The following is a 20,126-nucleotide window of genomic DNA, read 5'->3' on the forward strand; positions in this document are numbered from 1 at the left end:
ACCTTAAATAAAACTGCACAACTGCAAACCTTTAAATGTAATAAAGTTTAACTTCACAGGGCTGAATATCACACAAAACTGACAGAAAAGTCGCGTTAGTTGTTCAACAGAGACATGGAAGTAGCAGTGATTTTACGTGACTAAAAACACAGTTTCAAAAGTGCAAAACACAAGACGAACTTTACCTGAAAACGTCCTCAAATGCCCGTTATAAATGCCACAAAATACGAGTGTTCTGGGGCAGTAAAATGTCCATAAGAAGGTGAAAACAGGAGCAGATCTAGTGCTGGGAGACCTGGGTTCGATTCCCAGACGGGGAGAGAAAGTGCGTTTTACCCAGCACGAAAGCGTTGCACTGACGCTGAGGACTTGTCCCACCAACGTACCTGCGCTACACTATCGCTTCTGTAGTGTAGCGGTTATCACGTTTGCCTCACACGCAAAAGGTCCCCGGCTCGAAACCGGGCAGAAGCACGCCCTCATGCGAAGACTTTACTTGTCGAGGATGGGTTTGAAAGTCGGTGTTGCGTTTGACCCCCCCCCAAAAAAAACAAAACAACTAGTCACATGTACTGTACTTCACAAAGGGGCCACTCAAATTCCAAAGGTGGCCTATTTTGCACAAGGGTTTACGTGGAATGGGCTACCTCCCAAGGGGGTTGGGTTTAGCTGAGCGTCCAGAGCAGAGCTGACCGTCCAGAGCAGAGCTGACCGTCCAGAGCAGAGCTGAGCGTCCAGAGCAGAGCTGAGCGTCCACTCTTCTTCTTCATTAACTCTTTTTGTTATTTGACTTCTCATTACAAAGCAAACATGCAGTCAATCCTTCTGCATTGGCAATGCTCCGCCCACGTGCCCCGCCCACGTGCCCCGCCCACGTGCCCCGCCCACGTGCCCCGCCCACGTGCCCCGCCCACATGTGTTGCAGGCTATGACGCAAATCTTCGTTGACAGAAATGCTGAAATTGAATATTTATTATAAAAATGTTTACATTGGAAAATGTTCAGAATGTTTGCGTCATGTTTGTCCTCCGACAGAAACCATATTAAAACAACAAATATATCCCCCCATCTGTTTCTGTTTTCAGAGAGGCACTAGAAGACTAACCCTAACCTCAAAGAGATGCATGCGGCTCCGGAGCCGCGGCTCGCCGATCCCGGCCCTAGGAGTATGATATTTGTAAAAACTCATGAGTCATGTTTAGCGGATTTCATCCTATTTTTTACTGGTGTTGTCACCATCTCCCTCTGCGCCAAATGTCATCATTCTATGATCAGATTTTTTTGGGCAATTTCCTATCGCTCAATGCATTTTTTGTACATTTGGGGCGACCGGGCCTTTCCTGTAGTCGGCCCCAAACTTTAGAACGCTCTTCCTCCACATAAAGACCCTTCAGCTGATGAAGACCCTTCAGCTGATGAAGAGCCTTCAGCTGATAAAGACCCTTCAGCTGATGAAGAGCCTTCAGCTGATAAAGACCCTTCAGCTGATGAAGAGCCTTCAGCTGATAAAGACCCTTCAGCTGATGAAGAGCCTTCAGCTGATAAAGACCCTTCAGCTGATAAAGAGCCTTCAGCTGATAAAGAGCCTTCAGCTGATAAAGAGCCTTCAGCTGATAAAGACCCTTCAGCTGATGAAGAGCCTTCAGCTGATAAAGACCCTTCAGCTGATAAAGAGCATTCAGCTGATAAAGACCCTTCAGCTGATAAAGAGCCTTCAGCTGATGAAGACCCTTCAGCTGATAAAGACCCTTCAGCTGATAAAGAGCCTTCAGCTGATAAAGACCCTTCAGCTGATAAAGACCCTTCAGCTGATAAAGAGCCTTCAGCTGATAAAGACCCTTCAGCTGATAAAGACCCTTCAGCTGATGAAGAGCCTTCAGCTGATAAAGACCCTTCAGCTGATAAAGACCCTTCAGCTGATAAAGAGCCTTCAGCTGATAAAGAGCCTTCAGCTGATAAAGACCCTTCAGCTGATAAAGACCCTTCAGCTGATAAAGAGCCTTCAGCTGATAAAGACCCTTCAGCTGATAAAGAGCCTTCAGCTGATAAAGACCCTTCAGCTGATAAAGACCCTTCAGCTCATAAAGACCCTTCAGCTCATAAAGAGCCTTCAGCTCATAAAGAGCCTTCAGCTGATAAAGACCCTTCAGCTGATAAAGAGCCTTCAGCTGATAAAGACCCTTCAGCTGATAAAGACCCTTCAGCTGATAAAGAGCCTTCAGCTGATGCTCTCAAGTCTGGTTTAAACATACACTTTTATTCACCAACATTTAACCCGGCATGAGAATTGTGTGGTCCTCTGACAGTCTTTTATTATTTATATATTTCATGTTGTTTTTAATTATTTTTTATTTGTTAGTTCATATTTATTGATTTATTATGTATGTATTTATTTGTTTTTTCACATATTTTGCCTGTGCTTGTTTTGTACTCTGTGCAGCACTTTGGAGACTTTGTGTTGGTAAAATGTGCTATACAAATTGGATTATATAGGAATGCAAATTTCCGTGTCTTTTCTTCAATATTTACTGGATGAAAAATAGGGCAGGTGCTCCTGAAGGGACCGGCTGCACCTGCAGGTCCAAGACCCTGCAAGGTGTGTCACAAGAAGACCGCTGCTGGCTGCAAGTCTTGTAACATTCCTTTGTGCTTTGTGCCGGCCCAAACTCTTACGGCCAGTGGCACAAAGACATGAGACTGGACTAAACCTTTTTCTATATATCATTTTTGTGAATAGTTTTACATTTTGCACAAGTTTTTGCCTGTTTTTTTTTCATGGTGACACTGATGTTTACATCATCGAGGAGCTAAAAATGTAATCAAACAGTTTGGCACAGTTGGCACATATTTGGATCACTTGTTCCGAATATACTTTTTGATACAAAAAGCACCAAAATGCCTGTTCCTACAGATCTGAAACTTGACACAGTTGTTGTCATGACAACAGCATGTGCAGTGAACAGCATAAACACACAATGAAGTATGTCCTGCTCAGGACCATTACACATGGACAATATTCAGGCGAGACTGAAAAAGGATGTTTTGTTCATGTTTGTGCTTCTGTAGTGTAAGTTCTGAAGTCCTGACAGTTTGACATCAAATCAAATCAAATCAATTTATTTTTGTAAGGCCCAAAATCACAACAACAGTTGCCTCTGAGGGCCACAGGGAGAAATGAATCAACAATGTCTGTGGTGGCGATGGAGTCAGACAATGTCTGTGGTGGCGAGGGACGATGTCCCAGGGTCCTCTGTCCTTAGACTCTCCTTCTCGGCCAGGAAAAACTACAAAAAAACCTCTTTGGGAAAAAAGCGTAGAAACCTGGAGGAGTTCCAGTGAAGGAGAGATCCGACTCTCACAGACGGACAGACGGACACAAGGAGACTGGAGCTGGAGCCACTCTTCAGGCAGAAGAGGGACCGACTGAGGCGAGCTGGACCCACTCTTCAGGCAGAAGAGGGACCGTCTGAGTCGAGCTGGACCCACTCTTCAGGCAGAAGAGGGACCGTCTGAGGCGAGCTGGACCCACTCTTCAGGCAGAAGAGGGACCGTCTGAGTCGAGCTGGACCCACTCTTCAGGCAGATGAGGGACCGACTGAGGCGAACTGGAGCCACTCTTCAGGCAGATGAGGGACCGTCTGAGTCGAGCTGGACCCACTCTTCAGGCAGATGAGGGACCGTCGGAGGCGAGCTGGACCCACTCTTCAGGCAGATGAGGGACCGTCCACACAGGGCAGGGACCACTTCACCAGGGGAGGGACATCTGGGTCCACAGGTCCTCAGGAGTGAGAGAAAGAAAAGAAGGCGGTGAACAGTTTGCAAGTGGAATCAAAAAATAAATATTGTTTGATAGCATAAGTAGTCAGAAGAAGAGGATAGTGCTCAAGCTGTCATACTTCCCCCAGCATAGTTACTCCTAGGGCAGCGTAGCTGAAGCTGTGGGTTTATGTTTCTGTTCCTAACTAGTCTGACCATAAGCGATTTCGAAGAGGAACGTTTTAAGCCTGGACTTAAATGAAGAGACTGTGTCAGCAGATTTAACATGGGTCGGGAGCTGATTCCATAACACAGGAGCTTGGTAGCTAAACGCTCTACCTCCTACAGTACTTTTAGAGACTCTTAGCACCACCAGAAGGCTCTACCTCCTACAGTACTTTTAGAGACTCTTGGCACCACCAGAAGGCCGGCATTCTGAGAGCGAAGAGCTCTGTTTGGATGATATGGTTCTATAGCATCTTTGAGGTAGGATGGGGCCATGTCATTTATGGCTTTGTAGGTCAAGAGTAGAATTTTGAATTTGATTCTGGACTCGACGGGGAGCCAGTGAAGAGACTTCAGCACTGGCGTAATGTGATCTCTTCTTTTTGTTCCTGTTAGTAATCTTGCTGCTGCATTTTGAACCAGTTGAAAGCTTTTTATGGAGCTTTTAGGACACGCTGCAAGCAGGAGTTACAGTAGTCTAATCTAGTCGTTACAAATGCATGGATAAGTTTTTCAGCATCACTTTTAGGCAGGATTCTTCTGATTTTGGCTCTTGTTGCGCAAATGGAAATAGGCTGTTTTACAAGCTTGATTTATATGAGCTTTAAATGAGAGCTCCTGGTCAAATAAGACTCCAAGGTTTCTTACAGTAGAACTGGAGGCTTCACTGACATTGTCCAGTGTGACTATCTGCTCAGATAGAGAGTCTCGTAGATGCTTAGGGCCAAGCACAATGACCTCGGTTTTTTCAGGGTTAAGAAGCAGGTAGTTTAGTGTCATCCAGGTTTTTATCTCCTTCACACAAGTACTAAGTCTGTCTACTTGATCGCTCTGATCAGGTTTCATTGATAAATACAGCTGAGTGTCGTCTGCATAGCAGTGGAAGTTAATGTCATGTGACCTGATAATGTTGCCTAATGGTAGCATATAAAGAGTAAACAGAATTGGACCGAGTACCGAACCCTGTGGCACACCGTAAATTACTTTAGAGCTTGGTGAGGAGCTCTGGTTTACATGAACAAATTGGAACCTATCAGATAGATAGGATTTAAACCAGCTGAGGGCTGTTCCTCCAACACCTACATCACATTCTAACCTCTGCAGTAGAATGTTGTGGTCAATGGTGTCAAACGCTGCGCTGAGGTCCAACAGAACCAGGATTGAGACCAGTCCATCGTCAGCGGCTAATAACAAATCATTTGTGACTTTAACTAGTGCAGTTTCAGTGCTGTGGTGGGCTCTGAACCCTGACTGGAAAACTTCAAATAAGTTATTGTCCTGCAGGTGGCGACAAAGCTGTTTTACTACAACTTTTTCAAGGATTTTAGAGACGAAGGGAAGATTTGAAATAGGTCTGTAGTTTACCAATAGGTCGGGATCTAGATTAGGCTTTTTCAGAAGAGGTTTAATGACTGCATGTTTGAAGGACTGTGGAACATAGCCACTTTCGAGTGAAGTATTTATTATATTAAGAATAGAGTCTATAATTAGGGGGAGAATGTCTTTGAGGAGCTTGGAATGGGGTCTAGGACACAAGTGGAGCTTTTAGAGGACATAATGGCTGAAGTTATCTCTGCTTGATCAACAGCTGTGAACCTTTCTAGGTTTACAGGTGGATTTATATGAGACGTTAGATTTACAGCTTGGGCTAGTTCAGGGCTAATAGCGGGGGTAATTTCATCTAATTTATCTCTGATTGTTTTTATTTTATTATTAAAAAATAGGAGGAAATCATCAGAGCTAAGTGTAGCTGGGATTGAGGGCTCTACTGCACTGTGACAGTTTGTTAGCCTAGCTACAGTGCTGAAAAGGAATTTAGTGTTACTTTTGTTGACTTCTATTAGATTTGAATAATATCTGGTTTGGGCCTTACGCAGAGCCTGCTTATAGGACAGCAGGCAACTTTTCCATGCTTTTAGGGATTCTTCGGTGTGAGAGCGACGAAATAATCCCTCTAACTTTCTAACTCTTTGTTTATGTGAACGCAGTTCTTGGTTGTACCAGGAGGAGGCGCTCTGGCCTAATGACCTTCTGTTTTAACGGCGCGACAACGTCAAGAGCAGACTTCAGAGAATTCATGGTCAAGTCGACACATAGATCACTTAAACTGGGACTAAAGCTGTTCTCAGCAGGATCACATGACATGATCACATGACATGATCACATGACATGATCACATGACATGATCACATGACGTGATCACATGACGTGATCACATGACGTGATCACATGACATGATCATATGACGTGATCACATGACGTGATCACATGACGTGATCACATGACATGTCACTGAATATTGGCTCTATTATTTCTTTGAATTTGGAGATAGATTTTTCAGATATTGTCCTTTTCATTATAACTTTATTTTGTGGGACTGGATGATCTTTAAGAATAAAAAATCTGCAGAAACTAGAAGCTTTCCCATGATGCATCACACTCACATGTGGGCTGTAAGATCTTCTTTTAATAAGCAATGACATTTGGGTCTGATCATTGTGCACAGGGCCAAAGAGGCAGATGGAAACAGGTTAAAGACACTAGAAAAAATATACACATCAAGCTTAAAAAACAGTCAATGAAAAAATATAGAGATAATGTAGAGTGTTTGCAGCCTTTTGACCCTCTACTTTTGTATTTAAGGTTATTGGAATATAAAGTAAAGTACAGACATAAAATAAAGGCGGCAAATAAACAGAAATACAAAACCAATTCAATCAATAAATATAAACTATAAAGCTATTTTTTATCACAAACAAAATGTCAAAGCAGCCAGTAAACAAGAGTACAAAGCCAATCCCCTTCATACATAAGAAGGTTAAAGCAATTTTTAAACAAAAATACCACAATTATGAACCATTCAAAATGAAACTCTTAACTCTTAAACAGCTTACAGGAAAATCATGAACAATTTAAACTTCACTTTTGTCATGTAACAGCTTTTAAAGAAAGCTGAAGATGGTCCACAATATGTTTGTTGTGTGTGTTTAAGAACCAGGACTTACCTTTTAAAAGGAAGACTTTATGACTAAAGCTAAATGTGCTGCTGTAGCTGATGCCTGTATCTCAGAGGCGTATTTACACGTGTGCAACAATAACTGCTCAACTGCTGAGCTAGTTTATGGATCTGCTCCACATGTAACTCCAAACGCCAGCTGAAAGTTCAGTCAATCATTTGCAATTGGACGACATTCCAGCCGAACTTGTATGTTTGAAACCATTGAACAGCATTTAGTGGCACTTAATATACATTTGATTCAAGTTGTAACCTTTCCAAAGGGGGGTCAGTGGAGGGGGCCCTCGACCTGTGTCCCCTCCCCAATTACACGGACCGTAAAGCTCTTGCCATGTAGCAATGTGGACGGTTGTTTGTTGTCAGTAAAACGTTCATATAAAGGACATTAGGAGTCTCAGTATGTGGAGACAGGGCGGCTAAGGGTACGGGAGCGGACGTTAACGTAGCGGCTAAGGGTACGGGAGCGGACGTTAATGTAGCGGCTAAGGGTACGGGAGCGGACGTTAATGTAGCGGCTAAGGGTACGGGAGCAGACGTTAACGTAGCGGCTAAAGGTACGGGAGCGGACGTTAACGTAGCGGCTAAGGGTACGGGAGCGGACGTTAATGTAGCGGCTAAGGGTACGGGAGCAGACGTTAACGTAGCGGCTAAAGGTACGGGAGCGGACGTTAACGTAGCGGCTAAGGGTACGGGAGCAGACGTTAACGTAGCGGCTAAGGGTACGGGAGCGGATGTTAACGTCGCGGCTAAGGGTACGGGAGCAGACGTTAACGTAGCAGCTAAGGGTACGGGAGCAGACGTTAACGTAGCGGCTAAGGGTACGGGAGCAGACGTTAACGTATCGGCTAAGGGTACGGGAGCAGACGTTAACGTAGCGGCTAAGGGTACGGGAGCAGACGTTAACGTAGCGGCTAAGGGTACGGGAGCAGACGTTAACGTAGCGGCTAAGGGTACGGGAGCGGACGTTAACGTAGCGGCTAAGGGTACGGGAGCAGACGTTAACGTAGCGGCTAAGGGTACGGGAGCAGACGTTAACGTAGCGGCTAAGGGTACGGGAGCGGACGTTATTCTAGCGGCTAAGGGTACGGGAGCGGACGTTAACGTAGCGGCTAAGGGTACGGGAGCGGACGTTAATGTAGCGGTTAAGGGTACGGGAGCGGACGTTAACGTAGCGGCTAAGGGTACGGGAGCAGACGTTAACGTAGCGGCTAAGGGTACGGGAGCGGACGTTAACGTAGCGGCTAAGGGTACGGGAGCAGACGTTAACGTAGCGGCTAAGGGTACGGGAGCAGACGTTAACGTAGCGGCTAAGGGTACGGGAGCGGACGTTAACGTAGCGGCTAAGGGTACGGGAGCGGACGTTAACGTAGCAGCTAAGGGTACGGGAGCAGACGTTAACGTATCGGCTAAGGGTACGGGAGCAGACGTTAACGTAGCGGCTAAGGGTACGGGAGCGGACGTTAACGTAGCGGCTAAGGGTACGGGAGCGGACGTTAACGTAGCGGCTAAGGGTACGGGAGCGGACGTTAACGTAGTGGCTAAGGGTACGGGAGCAGACGTTAACGTAGCGGCTAAGGGTACAGGATCGGACGTTAACGTAGCGGCTAAGGGTACAGGAGCGGACGGCGGACGTTAACGTAGCGGCTAAGGGTACGGGAGCGGACGTTAACGTAGCGGCTAAGGGTACGGGAGCGGACGTTAACGTAGCGGCTAAGGGTACGGGAGCAGACGTTCACGTAGCGGCTAAGGATACGGGAGCGGACGTTAACGTAGCGGCTAAGGGTACGGGAGCTGACGTTAACGCAGCGGCTAAGGGTACGGGAGCGGACGTTAACGCAGCGGCTAAGGGTACGGGAGCGGACGTTAACGTAGCGGCTAAGGGTACGGGAGCAGACGTTCACGTAGCGGCTAAGGGTACGGGAGCGGACGTTAACGTAGCGGCTAAGGGTACGGGAGCAGACGTTAACGTAGCGGCTAAGGGTACGGGAGCGGACGTTAACGTAGCGGCTAAGGGTACGGGAGCGGACGTTAACGTAGCGGCTAAGGGTACGGGAGCGGACGTTAACGTAGCGGCTAAGGGTACGGGAGCGGACGTTAACGTAGCGGCTAAGGGTACGGGAGCAGACGTTCACGTAGCGGCTAAGGATACGGGAGCGGACGTTAACGTAGCGGCTAAGGGTACGGGAGCAGACGTTAACGTAGCGGCTAAGGTTACTGGAGCAGACGTTACCGTAGCGGCTAAGGGTACGGGAGCAGACGTTAACGTAGCGGCTAAGGGTACGGGAGCAGACGTTAACGTAGCGGCTAAGGGTACGGGAGCAGACGTTAACGTAGCGGACATTATTGAAGTAATGGTAAATTGGGTGGAGCAGGATCCTGCAGAAGAATTAGATGATGAGCTTGTCCATGATCGACAGCGGCACTGCATGTACCAGGACACATTCTTCATGCCTGTTGATATAACTCAGGAGGCTCTTGATAACTTTTTTGAGGGTGTTTTAGATTTAGCTCCGGCTGAGGGTAACAGCCCGGTAAGTTTGTTAAAGGATAAAGAAGATGAAGCTAAATGCTTTTCAAAAGAGTTTCCCTTTGAAGGCGATACATTTCATACCCCTCGGAAAACACGTTTAACCTTGTGCCGATATTTCGTTAACAGACTATTGCATGTGGATGGCAGGTTTGCAGAAAATGTTAAGTTTTTCTTTGTGGCATTATACATGTTGGAAGTTGAGCAGGTTGTGTGCCCATAGCTTTGCGAAAAGCGACATTCCGGTCATGGTATTGCTGCTTTACAGGAATTACTACAGTTTGATAACGGTTATCGCTTTATGACACCTATAAGAGGAACGCCGCCCTTCTTGCAATCGGCACACTTTTTTTTTGTTGTATTCATTCGTCAGCTCGGTATTCCGTGGTGGTTTTGCTCCTTTAGTTCTGCAGATCTCCGGTGGCCAAGCCTCTTGAAAACACTCTTAAAGCAGGAAGGTTGGACCCGGAGGGTGCAGATTTGGACTGGGCTGAGAGATGTGACCTTTTGCATCGTCACCCTGTAACCGCGGCTTGCATGTTTGACTCCCGTTGGCACAGATTTTTACATAAAGTTATTATGTCACCAGCTCAACCATCAATAAAGTCATAGATTATTTCTATTGCATAGAATTCCAGCAGAGGGCAAGTCCACACTGTCACCGTCTCATTGGATAGACCAGGCTCTGAAACTTGGGGTAAACTCTGACCGGGAGGTCTTTACGTTTGTGGATAAATAAGTCCCCTGTAAACGGCCCTCAAACCCACATCTATTGGAAAAAGTTACTTTGGTGCAGCAGCAGTCCAAAAGTCACTCCAAACGTGTAGTAAAGGTAAAAAGGTGTGCTGTTTAAATTTCCCCTGCCCAATATTGATGCGTACGTTCATCAAACAGCTGAATCTGTCCCACTTGTTACAAGGGAACAAGCTGAAGTTATTATGGCTGCGCTTAAGAAGGGTTAGGGTTCTTGATGAACATAACCTGTCTCTTAGTGCTCAGGAATTGTTTGCGTCCTTTGGGTTATCACAGTGTGTACGGCGTTTTAGGCGGACACACACACAGTTTCAGACAGGGAACTCGACAAAGTCTGGATTAATAATTACAACGAGAAGTTATTCATTTGCTGGAATGCCAATATGGACATCCAGTTTGTTATAGATGCGTGGGCTTGTGTTGTGTACATTATTTCATATATTTATTGGTCTGGAAGTGAAATGTGTTTGCTCTTAAGTTGTGCACAAAATAGGCTTCTAAAGGTAATCTTAGAGCAAAATGTTAGTCATCTTCATAATCGAGATGGTCTGCGCAGGAAGCTGTCTATGGTGTACAGGGATTCATTCCAACAGGCGATAATATAGTTCACATGAGCAGAGCCATAAGGGAAATAGATGAGGAAGTAGATGAGGAAATAGATGAGGAAATAGATGAGGAAAGGCCGGACGATATTTGGATGAGAAACACTATTGATCGTTACTTGGGTAGACCACATAACGAGACCTTTAATGTGCATTGTGACATTCTTATCCGAGTATCGCTTACTCAGTCTGACAAATGTAAAAAAATCTATTATGTTACAAAATCATTTGGGTGCAATTATTAAGAGAACACGGACCAAGCCTGCAGTTTTTCATGATGCACGGTTTTATGAGACTAAAGTTAGAGTTATTTCATCAAAGTATCCTTCAGTTATTCCTGCCATATCGCATTGAGGCTGACCTTAAGCCGCCTCCGTATGATACGTTTGAGGAATTTTATAAAAACTGTGAAGTTCGTTTGAGTGACAGGTCCCTACATACAGTTAAATCGATTGTTGATTCAAATAGGCGTTGCTTTGAACTTGCGGCTGAGGACCTGGAGGAGGTCCAGGAGCAGATGGACGGTGATGACGTCTTAGAGGATGCAAGGAGGAGAACAGAGAGATGATGCAGGGAGTCAACTCTGAGCATGAGCAAGAGCCCATTCCCGACTTGGCCGTGAGCAATCAGCAAATTGGTCATGTGGAGAAAGCAAATGTCATGAGTCGTAAAGAGGGTCTTTCCCTTGTGAGAAAAATACAGCCATTTAAGCAAGAACCCTGACCTATTACACGTTTTTATTACAGGTGGAGCAGGCACTGGGAAAAGTCACCTGATTAGAGCGATTCAATATGAGGCGTCTCGGTTATTGGCTCCTACGTGCCAGAGTCCTGATAATGTCAGCGTTTTATTAACGGCTCCGACAGGGATAGCAGCATATAATTTACAGGCGGCTACTATCCATTCAACATTTAGTATCGGTACAAGTATTTCCCTCCCCTACACACCGCTGGGGGAGGAGAAGCTCAATACATTGCGTGCTAAATACGTTGATCTACAAATTGTAATATTGATGAAATATCTATGGTCGACAAAAAGATATTTACGTACATTCTCCATTTGTAAATTTGTCCATTATAGTTGTAAGGGATTTCTTTCAATTGTCACCAGTCATGGGTCATCCTCTGTACAAGGAAGAGGATTAGGAATAGATTCATTCAAAATTGCGGCACAATAGTGAGACAAAGCGATAAGACTCTTGCAGAGCTGCTAAACCGGCTCAAGAGGAACACACATGCTTGATGACGATCGAGCTTTATTACAAAGTCTTGAAACTAGTGAAGATCCTGACGTGTTGCACATTTTCACCAAAAAACAGTTTGTGTGAAATCATACTTTCAAAGTATTAAATCGAGTATGCGAGGAGACGATACCAGTCTGTGCGCGAGATTTTGGGTATGACAAAAAGACAGGGAAATTAAAACAACTGAAAGGACATCTCCGTAAGTCCAAACAAGCCAGTTTGGAGGAGACTTTAATCCTGGGGGTAAATGCAGGCGTTACGCTGTGTAAAAATGTAGATTTAGCCGACGGTCTAGTAAATGGGGTATGTGGCTTTGTTACACATATAGTTGAAAATCCACAGGAAAAGCTGTCTCCTTTAGCAATATATGTTAAATTTGACGACGATGGTGTAGGTGCGCAGAGAAGGAGGCAAACACGTACCGCTGCAGACCTGACTGGTTCTACCCGCATAGAACCAGAGGAGGAACAGGCCAATAAAAGAGGCGAAAAGCGGCGGCAGTTTCCTCTAAAACTCGCGTGGGCGTGTACAGTACATAAAGTACAAGGTGTAACCGTCGATAAAGCCATAGTGTCTCTTAAGAAAGTATCTACGGCGGGTCAGGCGTATGTGGCCCTTAGTCGTGTTAGGAGTTTAGAGGGTCTGATTATTCAAGACTTTAAAGAAGATGGCATTTATTGCAACAATGGCATCAGAGCGGCCTTGAGAGCATGCCTCCCTTCATGGTCCAAAGTTTGCCCTGGCACTTGGAGGCACATGTTCTGACTTTCTTTTTCATGAATGTCCATGGTTTGGCTCGACATGTGTCAGATTTGGCTTCATGCACACAGCATTGGCGGCCTAACTGTAATGCTGTGGTAGAGACATGGTTAACTGTAGATTCATCTTTTCAAACTAGTCACATTTATTTCTTTCTAAATGCATTTATCCTCCAGAGCAGTGGTCATCCAGCTCGGTTTAGGGGGGCCCATCCGTGATCTGACACCTTGCTGTACTTTCATGATCCCAAGAGCTAAGAAGGGCAGGGGTCTACACCCCTGGCAGGTTCAACCATGCCGGACAGGTGAAGGGGGAGAAGGCAGACTAAGATCAGATCATCAAACTATGACTAATTTAATGACATTTACAAAGAAACTGATTTTTCCAAAGAATCTGTTTTACTAATTACCCTTTTCCTCCTTTTTCAGGACACAAAGACAAGACCACTAGGTTAGGGTACCCTAACCCATCTACAACAGCCAACAACTGTCAATTGTAGTAGTTATAAGTACATGGAATACTTAATAATCAAATTAAGAAACATTGCCCATTTGTTTTGCTTTTCTTTCACCTTCCCAACAATGTATTCTTTTCAAAGTATCAATGTACTGATTTGTAATTTATATTACCACTTTGCATCAAGTAGTTAATAAAAGACTAGTATAAAGTTCTTTGTCTCCTTTTCTTTCAGTACCAAAGTAACTCCATACAAAGTTGACCCATTGTTACTGTTACAAATGTGTCTATACGACCTGTAAAACAGTTGAACTAAATATCTTATTAAACTGTGGTGCTTCACTACAAAATGACAAAAGGTGAAGTGATTCACAATATGAAAGCCTCACTTATCCTGATCTTACCAGATTGAAGTCAGACAGAGGAAAATGAGGTGCATACTAGCTTACTCCTCATTTTAATGTATTGGGTAAAAGTGGACTAAGCGAGCTACCTTCTGGCACGGCCTTATGGACCTGTCAGGCCCCTCGCCAGCTTGTGGCGCTCGGGCCAAATAATAAGAAACAGACAAAGAAAAATGGTAGCTAATGATAATCTCTCACATCGTGCTGTTTTTATTGCAGAATAGTTGTTGCATAGGAGAGTTGGATGACACAAAGTCAGTCCAGTGCGTTCTGCAGGGCCGACAGGAGCACTCAAGGTGTGGCAAGAGGCCGACAGGAGCACTCAAGGTGTGGCAAGAGGCCGACAGGAGCACTCAAGGTGTGGCAAGAGGCCGACAGGAGCACTCAAGGTGTGGCAAGAGGCCGACAGGAGCACTCAAGGTGTGGCAAGAGGCCGACAGGAGCACTCAAGGTGTGGCAAGAGGCCGACAGGAGCACTCAAGGTGTGGCAAGAGGCCGACAGGAGCACTCAAGGTGTGGCAAGAGGCCGACAGGAGCACTCAAGGTGTGGCAAGAGGCCGACAGGAGCACTCAAGGTGTGGCAAGAGGCCGACAGGAGCACTCAAGGTGTGGCAAGAGGCCGACAGGAGCACTCAAGGTGTGGCAAGAGGCCGACAGGAGCACTCAAGGTGTGGCAAGAGGCCGACAGGAGCACTCAAGGTGTGGCAAGAGGCCGACAGGAGCACTCAAGGTGTGGCAAGGCTATTGAGACGTGTTTTATTCATTGTAGTGATGGCTAGAATTTGCTTTTAAATGACAGTAATTCCAGTATTTCTGCCTGAAAGACATTTGACATTTGTGTTTGGATCATGGATCTTGTTTGTATTTATTGTTAATTTATTATTATTATTATTATTATTATTATTATTATGGAGTTATTATGGATTACCCTTTTTAGGGTTTTTGGTTGTTTTGAAGTGAAATGTTTCATTTTGTTGGAATCTAAAGCCTGATGATCAATGTTGACTTACAAACAAGTGTCTGTGGGATTATAACTCCAAATGGAATATATCAGTCATTAATAACTGTGCTAAACAGAAGATGTTAATGACAGTCCACTTGGACTCAGACATGCTGAGCGGCCCATTGTTGCTCTGACTCTATTTACCCTATTTGTCTTTCTTATGAGGGAAAATGTCATTTTCTTCACGCAACACAACTGGTTTAATGTCAGTGACTGTTTTTTCTTTTCTTTGAATCTAATCAAACATTCATGACCACATATTTCAACATCAGTATCACAATCAACTTATTCGATTCACCGCTGAGTTCCCTGAAAACAAGCAGTTACAACGTGGACAATAATGAGTTATATAATCAGACTAGACTTATTATTTTAGGCCTATATTTATCTCTTGTTTATTATTATATTAACTACACCAAGATGTCAATATGATTTTGCTCTTTATTCACGTCACAACATGTCATTGACACACACATTACAAGTGAACGTAATCACAGAAAGAAACATGCACATTCTTGCATCATTACATATGGCACAAGCCACAGCTCCAACAACGGCTCACTTGACTTCAGTAACAAAGGGAGGAAGGCTCGACGGCGGTGTGTCTGATGCCATGTTCTCCGTCCTGGGGTGAGCCATGCCCAAATGAACAAAAAACACACAGTAAGTAGTACCGGGAGGGGAACAAACTAAAGAACTGAAAAAACAAAATCAAAATGATCAAAAACAACCTTTAAACACCAAAAAACGATCTAAACCATGCAGCAAACCACTGCTCTCACACACCTGCTCTCACACACCACTGCTCTCACACACCTGCTCTCACACACCACTGCTCTCACACACCTGCTCTCACACACCTGCTCTCACACACCACTGCTCTCACACACCTGCTCTCACACACCACTGCTCTCACACACCACTGCTCTCACACACCTGCTCTCACACACCTGCTCTCACACACCACTGCTCTCACACACCTGCTCTCACACACCTGCTCTCACACACCACTGCTCTCACACACCTGCTCTCACACACCTGCTCTCACACACCACTGCTCTCACACACCTGCTCTCACACACCACTGCTCTCACACACCACTGCTCTCACACACCTGCTCTGTGACACCTGCTCTCACACACCTGCTCTCACACACCTGCTCTCACACACCTGCTCTCACACACCTGCTCTCACGCACCTGCTCTCACACACCTGCTCTCTGATATCTGCTCTCACACACCTGCTCTCACACACCTGCTCTGTGACACCTGCTCTCACGCACCTGCTCTCACGCACTTGCTCTCACACACCTGCTCTTACACACCTGCTCTGTGACACCTGCTCTCACGCACCTGCTCTCACACACCTGCTCTCACACACCACTGCTCTCACACACCTGCTCTCACACACCACTGCTCTCACACACCTGCTCTCACACACCTGCTCTCACACACCACTGCTCTCACACACCTGCTCTCACACACCTGCTCTCACACACCACTGCTCTCACACACCTGCTCTCACACACCTGCTCTCACACACCACTGCTCTCACACACCTGCTCTCACACACCTGCTCGCACACACCACTGCTCTCACACACCACTGCTCTCACACACCTGCTCTCACACACCTGCTCTCACTCACCACTGCTCTCACACACCACTGCTCTCACACACCTGCTCTCACACACCTGCTCTCTGACACCGGATCTCACACACCTGCTCTCTGACACCTGCTCTCACACACCTGCTCTCTGACACCTGCTCTCACACACCACTGCTCTCACACACCTGCTCTTACACACCTGCTCTGTGACACCTGCTCTCACACACCTGCTCTCACACACCTGCTCTCTGACACCGGCTCTCACACACCTGCTCTCTGACACCTGCTCTCACACACCTGCTCTCTGACACCTGCTCTCACACACCACTGCTCTCACACACCTGCTCTGTGACACCTGCTCTCACACACCTGCTCTCACACACCTGCTCTCACACACCTGCTCTCACGCACCTGCTCTCACACACCTGCTCTCTGATATCTGCTCTCACACACCTGCTCTCACACACCTGCTCTGTGACACCTGCTCTCACGCACCTGCTCTCACGCACTTGCTCTCACACACCTGCTCTTACACACCTGCTCTGTGACACCTGCTCTCACGCACCTGCTCTCACACACCTGCTCTCACACACCACTGCTCTCACACACCTGCTCTCACACACCACTGCTCTCACACACCTGCTCTCACACACCTGCTCTCACACACCACTGCTCTCACACACCTGCTCTCACACACCTGCTCTCACACACCACTGCTCTCACACACCTGCTCTCACACACCTGCTCTCACACACCACTGCTCTCACACACCTGCTCTCACACACCTGCTCTCACTCACCACTGCTCTCACACACCACTGCTCTCACACACCTGCTCTCACACACCTGCTCTCTGACACCGGATCTCACACACCTGCTCTCTGACACCTGCTCTCACACACCTGCTCTCTGACACCTGCTCTCACACACCACTGCTCTCACACACCTGCTCTTACACACCTGCTCTGTGACACCTGCTCTCACACACCTGCTCTCACACACCTGCTCTCTGACACCGGCTCTCACACACCTGCTCTCTGACACCTGCTCTCACACACCTGCTCTCTGACACCTGCTCTCACACACCACTGCTCTCACACACCTGCTCTGTGACACCTGCTCTCACACACCTGCTCTCACACACCTGCTCTCACACACCTGCTCTCACACACCTGCTCTCACGCACCTGCTCTCACACACCTGCTCTCTGATATCTGCTCTCACACACCTGCTCTCACACACCTGCTCTGTGACACCTGCTCTCACGCACCTGCTCTCACACACCTGCTCTCACACACCTGCTCTCACTCACCACTGCTCTCACACACCACTGCTCTCACACACCTGCTCTCACACACCTGCTCTCTGACACCGGATCTCACACACCTGCTCTCTGACACCTGCTCTCACACACCTGCTCTCTGACACCTGCTCTCACACACCACTGCTCTCACACACCTGCTCTTACACACCTGCTCTGTGACACCTGCTCTCACACACCTGCTCTCACACACCTGCTCTCTGACACCGGCTCTCACACACCTGCTCTCTGACACCTGCTCTCACACACCTGCTCTCTGACACCTGCTCTCACACACCACTGCTCTCACACACCTGCTCTGTGACACCTGCTCTCACACACCTGCTCTCACACACCTGCTCTCACACACCTGCTCTCACACACCTGCTCTCACACACCTGCTCTCACGCACCTGCTCTCACACACCTGCTCTCTGATATCTGCTCTCACACACCTGCTCTCACACACCTGCTCTGTGACACCTGCTCTCACGCACCTGCTCTCACGCACTTGCTCTCACACACCTGCTCTTACACACCTGCTCTGTGACACCTGCTCTCACGCACCTGCTCTCACACACCTGCTCTCACACACCACTGCTCTCACACACCTGCTCTTACACACCTGCTCTCACGCACCTGCTCTCACGCACTTGCTCTCATACACCTGCTCTCACGCAGGTGGCACCTGCTCTCACACACCACTGCTCTCAAGCACCTGCTCTCACGCACTTGCTCTCATACACCTGCTCTCACGCAGGTGGCACCTGCTCTCACACACCCCTGCTCTCACACACCTGCTCTCACACACCACTGCTCTCACGCACCTGCTCTCACGCACTTGCTCTCATACACCTGCTCTCACGCAGGTGGCACCTGCTCTCACACACCACTGCTCTCACGCACCTGCTCTCACGCACTTGCTCTCATACACCTGCTCTCACGCAGGTGGCACCTGCTCTCACACACCACTGCTCTCACGCACCTGCTCTCACGCACTTGCTCTCATACACCTGCTCTCACGCACCTGCTCTCACGCACTTGCTCTCACACACCTGCTCTGTGACACCTGCTCTCACGCACCTGCTCTCACGCACTTGCTCTCACACACCTGCTCTGTGACACCTGCTCTCACGCACCTGCTCTCACGCACTTGCTCTCACACACCTGCTCTTACACACCTGCTCTGTAACACCTGCTCTCACGCACCTGCTCTCACACACCACTGCTCTCACGCACCTGCTCTCACGCACTTGCTCTCATACACCTGCTCTCACGCAGGTGGCACCTGCTCTCATGCACCTGCTCTCACGCACCTGCTCTCACACACCTGCTCTCACACACCTTCACTGTGGGCGTGTTCAGGGTGTAATCTATGTTTACGTCATTGGACACTCAGGAGTGTTGTGGAAAAATATAATCTGGCCCTTTGCTTTTCAATTTTCAAATTCTATCTTAATTGGATTTATTTCTAACACGGTCAACAGCCGGACACGACTCCTCTTGGCCTGGACATGTACATGTCCGGACGTCCTGGAGTGACTAGGACGTCCCACGTTCTGTTTCAAACTAGGACAAAGCCAGCAAGACATGTGAATTGAATTAATGCAAATGTTCTGTACTGTCTCCTTCCTGAAACCACTGTTTCTTTTATGTCCCATTTGCTCCTTGGTTCCTTTGTACCTGAGAGACCAGTGACCGGGAACTTCTGTGTGTGGTCATGTGACCTTCTGTGATTTAAGGAAGTGGACAGACGTGGGACGGGAGGACTTGGGAAACACACATTTTGGGGAGCAGAAAAGAGACAGACGTGTGGACTCGGCCTTCCATGAGAATGAGTCCACACGAGTTTCTTTCTGGTTCAGCCACAAGTTTAAACAGTTTACTTTTGAAACGAGACAACTTGCTTCTTTGTCTTATCGAGAGATTTTTGCCACCACAGGAGGAACAGACAAGCTTTTCTTGTCAACTTGAATCTTTCAACCTAAAGAAAACCCTGCTCAAATGTAAGAGTCAATGTTTCAAGACACCTTTTGTGCTTTCTTTATCATTTGGCCATTTCCCCGCTTTTAGCCCGAATATTATTCTATTATTCCTATGTGTTTTGGCATAAAATACTCTGTTTCCATGAAATACATAGAAAATACCATATAGACACCACTTGTTTAGTCAAAATAAGTTTTTAGTTTTGCATAAAATACTCTTTTTTTCCTTTTATATTTAAACAGGTAAATCATTTCAAAAAATGCTGACAACACCTGGTATTTTTACATAAAATACAATGCAATGTTTTTCAGGTTTTATTTTAAATACTCTTTTTAAAAATATATATAAAACAGGTAAATTGTGTTGAAAATTGCTTTCAGCATCTGGTATTTTTAAATACTTTTTTTCCAAGCTTCAGAATATATTTTTTGGCCTAAAAAACTCTCTCAAAATGTACAAAAGTAGCAGGAGAGCAATGTTTTGCTTAGTTT

At 46.6% G+C, this 20,126-nt stretch overlaps 1 non-coding gene and 3 pseudogenes across 1 annotated transcript; all 4 read left to right on the forward strand.

Moving 5' to 3' along the window:
- The first annotated feature begins 401 nt into the window (after positions 1–401).
- Positions 402–474, forward strand: trnav-cac (transfer RNA valine (anticodon CAC)). Its single transcript has one exon. It is a non-coding gene; the product is annotated as a tRNA-Val (tRNA).
- Positions 475–9,335: 8,861 nt separating this feature from the next.
- On the forward strand, positions 9,336–10,570 carry LOC140353211 (uncharacterized; annotated as a pseudogene).
- A 317-nt stretch (positions 10,571–10,887) lies between these two features.
- On the forward strand, positions 10,888–12,024 carry LOC140353212 (uncharacterized; annotated as a pseudogene).
- Positions 12,025–12,120: 96 nt separating this feature from the next.
- LOC140353213 (uncharacterized) lies at positions 12,121–14,471 on the forward strand (annotated as a pseudogene).
- Positions 14,472–20,126: the final 5,655 nt, after the last annotated feature.

The sequence above is a fragment of the Eucyclogobius newberryi genome, unplaced genomic scaffold (genome assembly GCF_026437365.1).
Source record: "Eucyclogobius newberryi isolate DKJ021-1_F unplaced genomic scaffold, fEucNew1.0.hap1 SCAF_88, whole genome shotgun sequence".
Lineage (NCBI taxonomy): Eukaryota > Metazoa > Chordata > Actinopteri > Gobiiformes > Gobiidae > Eucyclogobius > Eucyclogobius newberryi.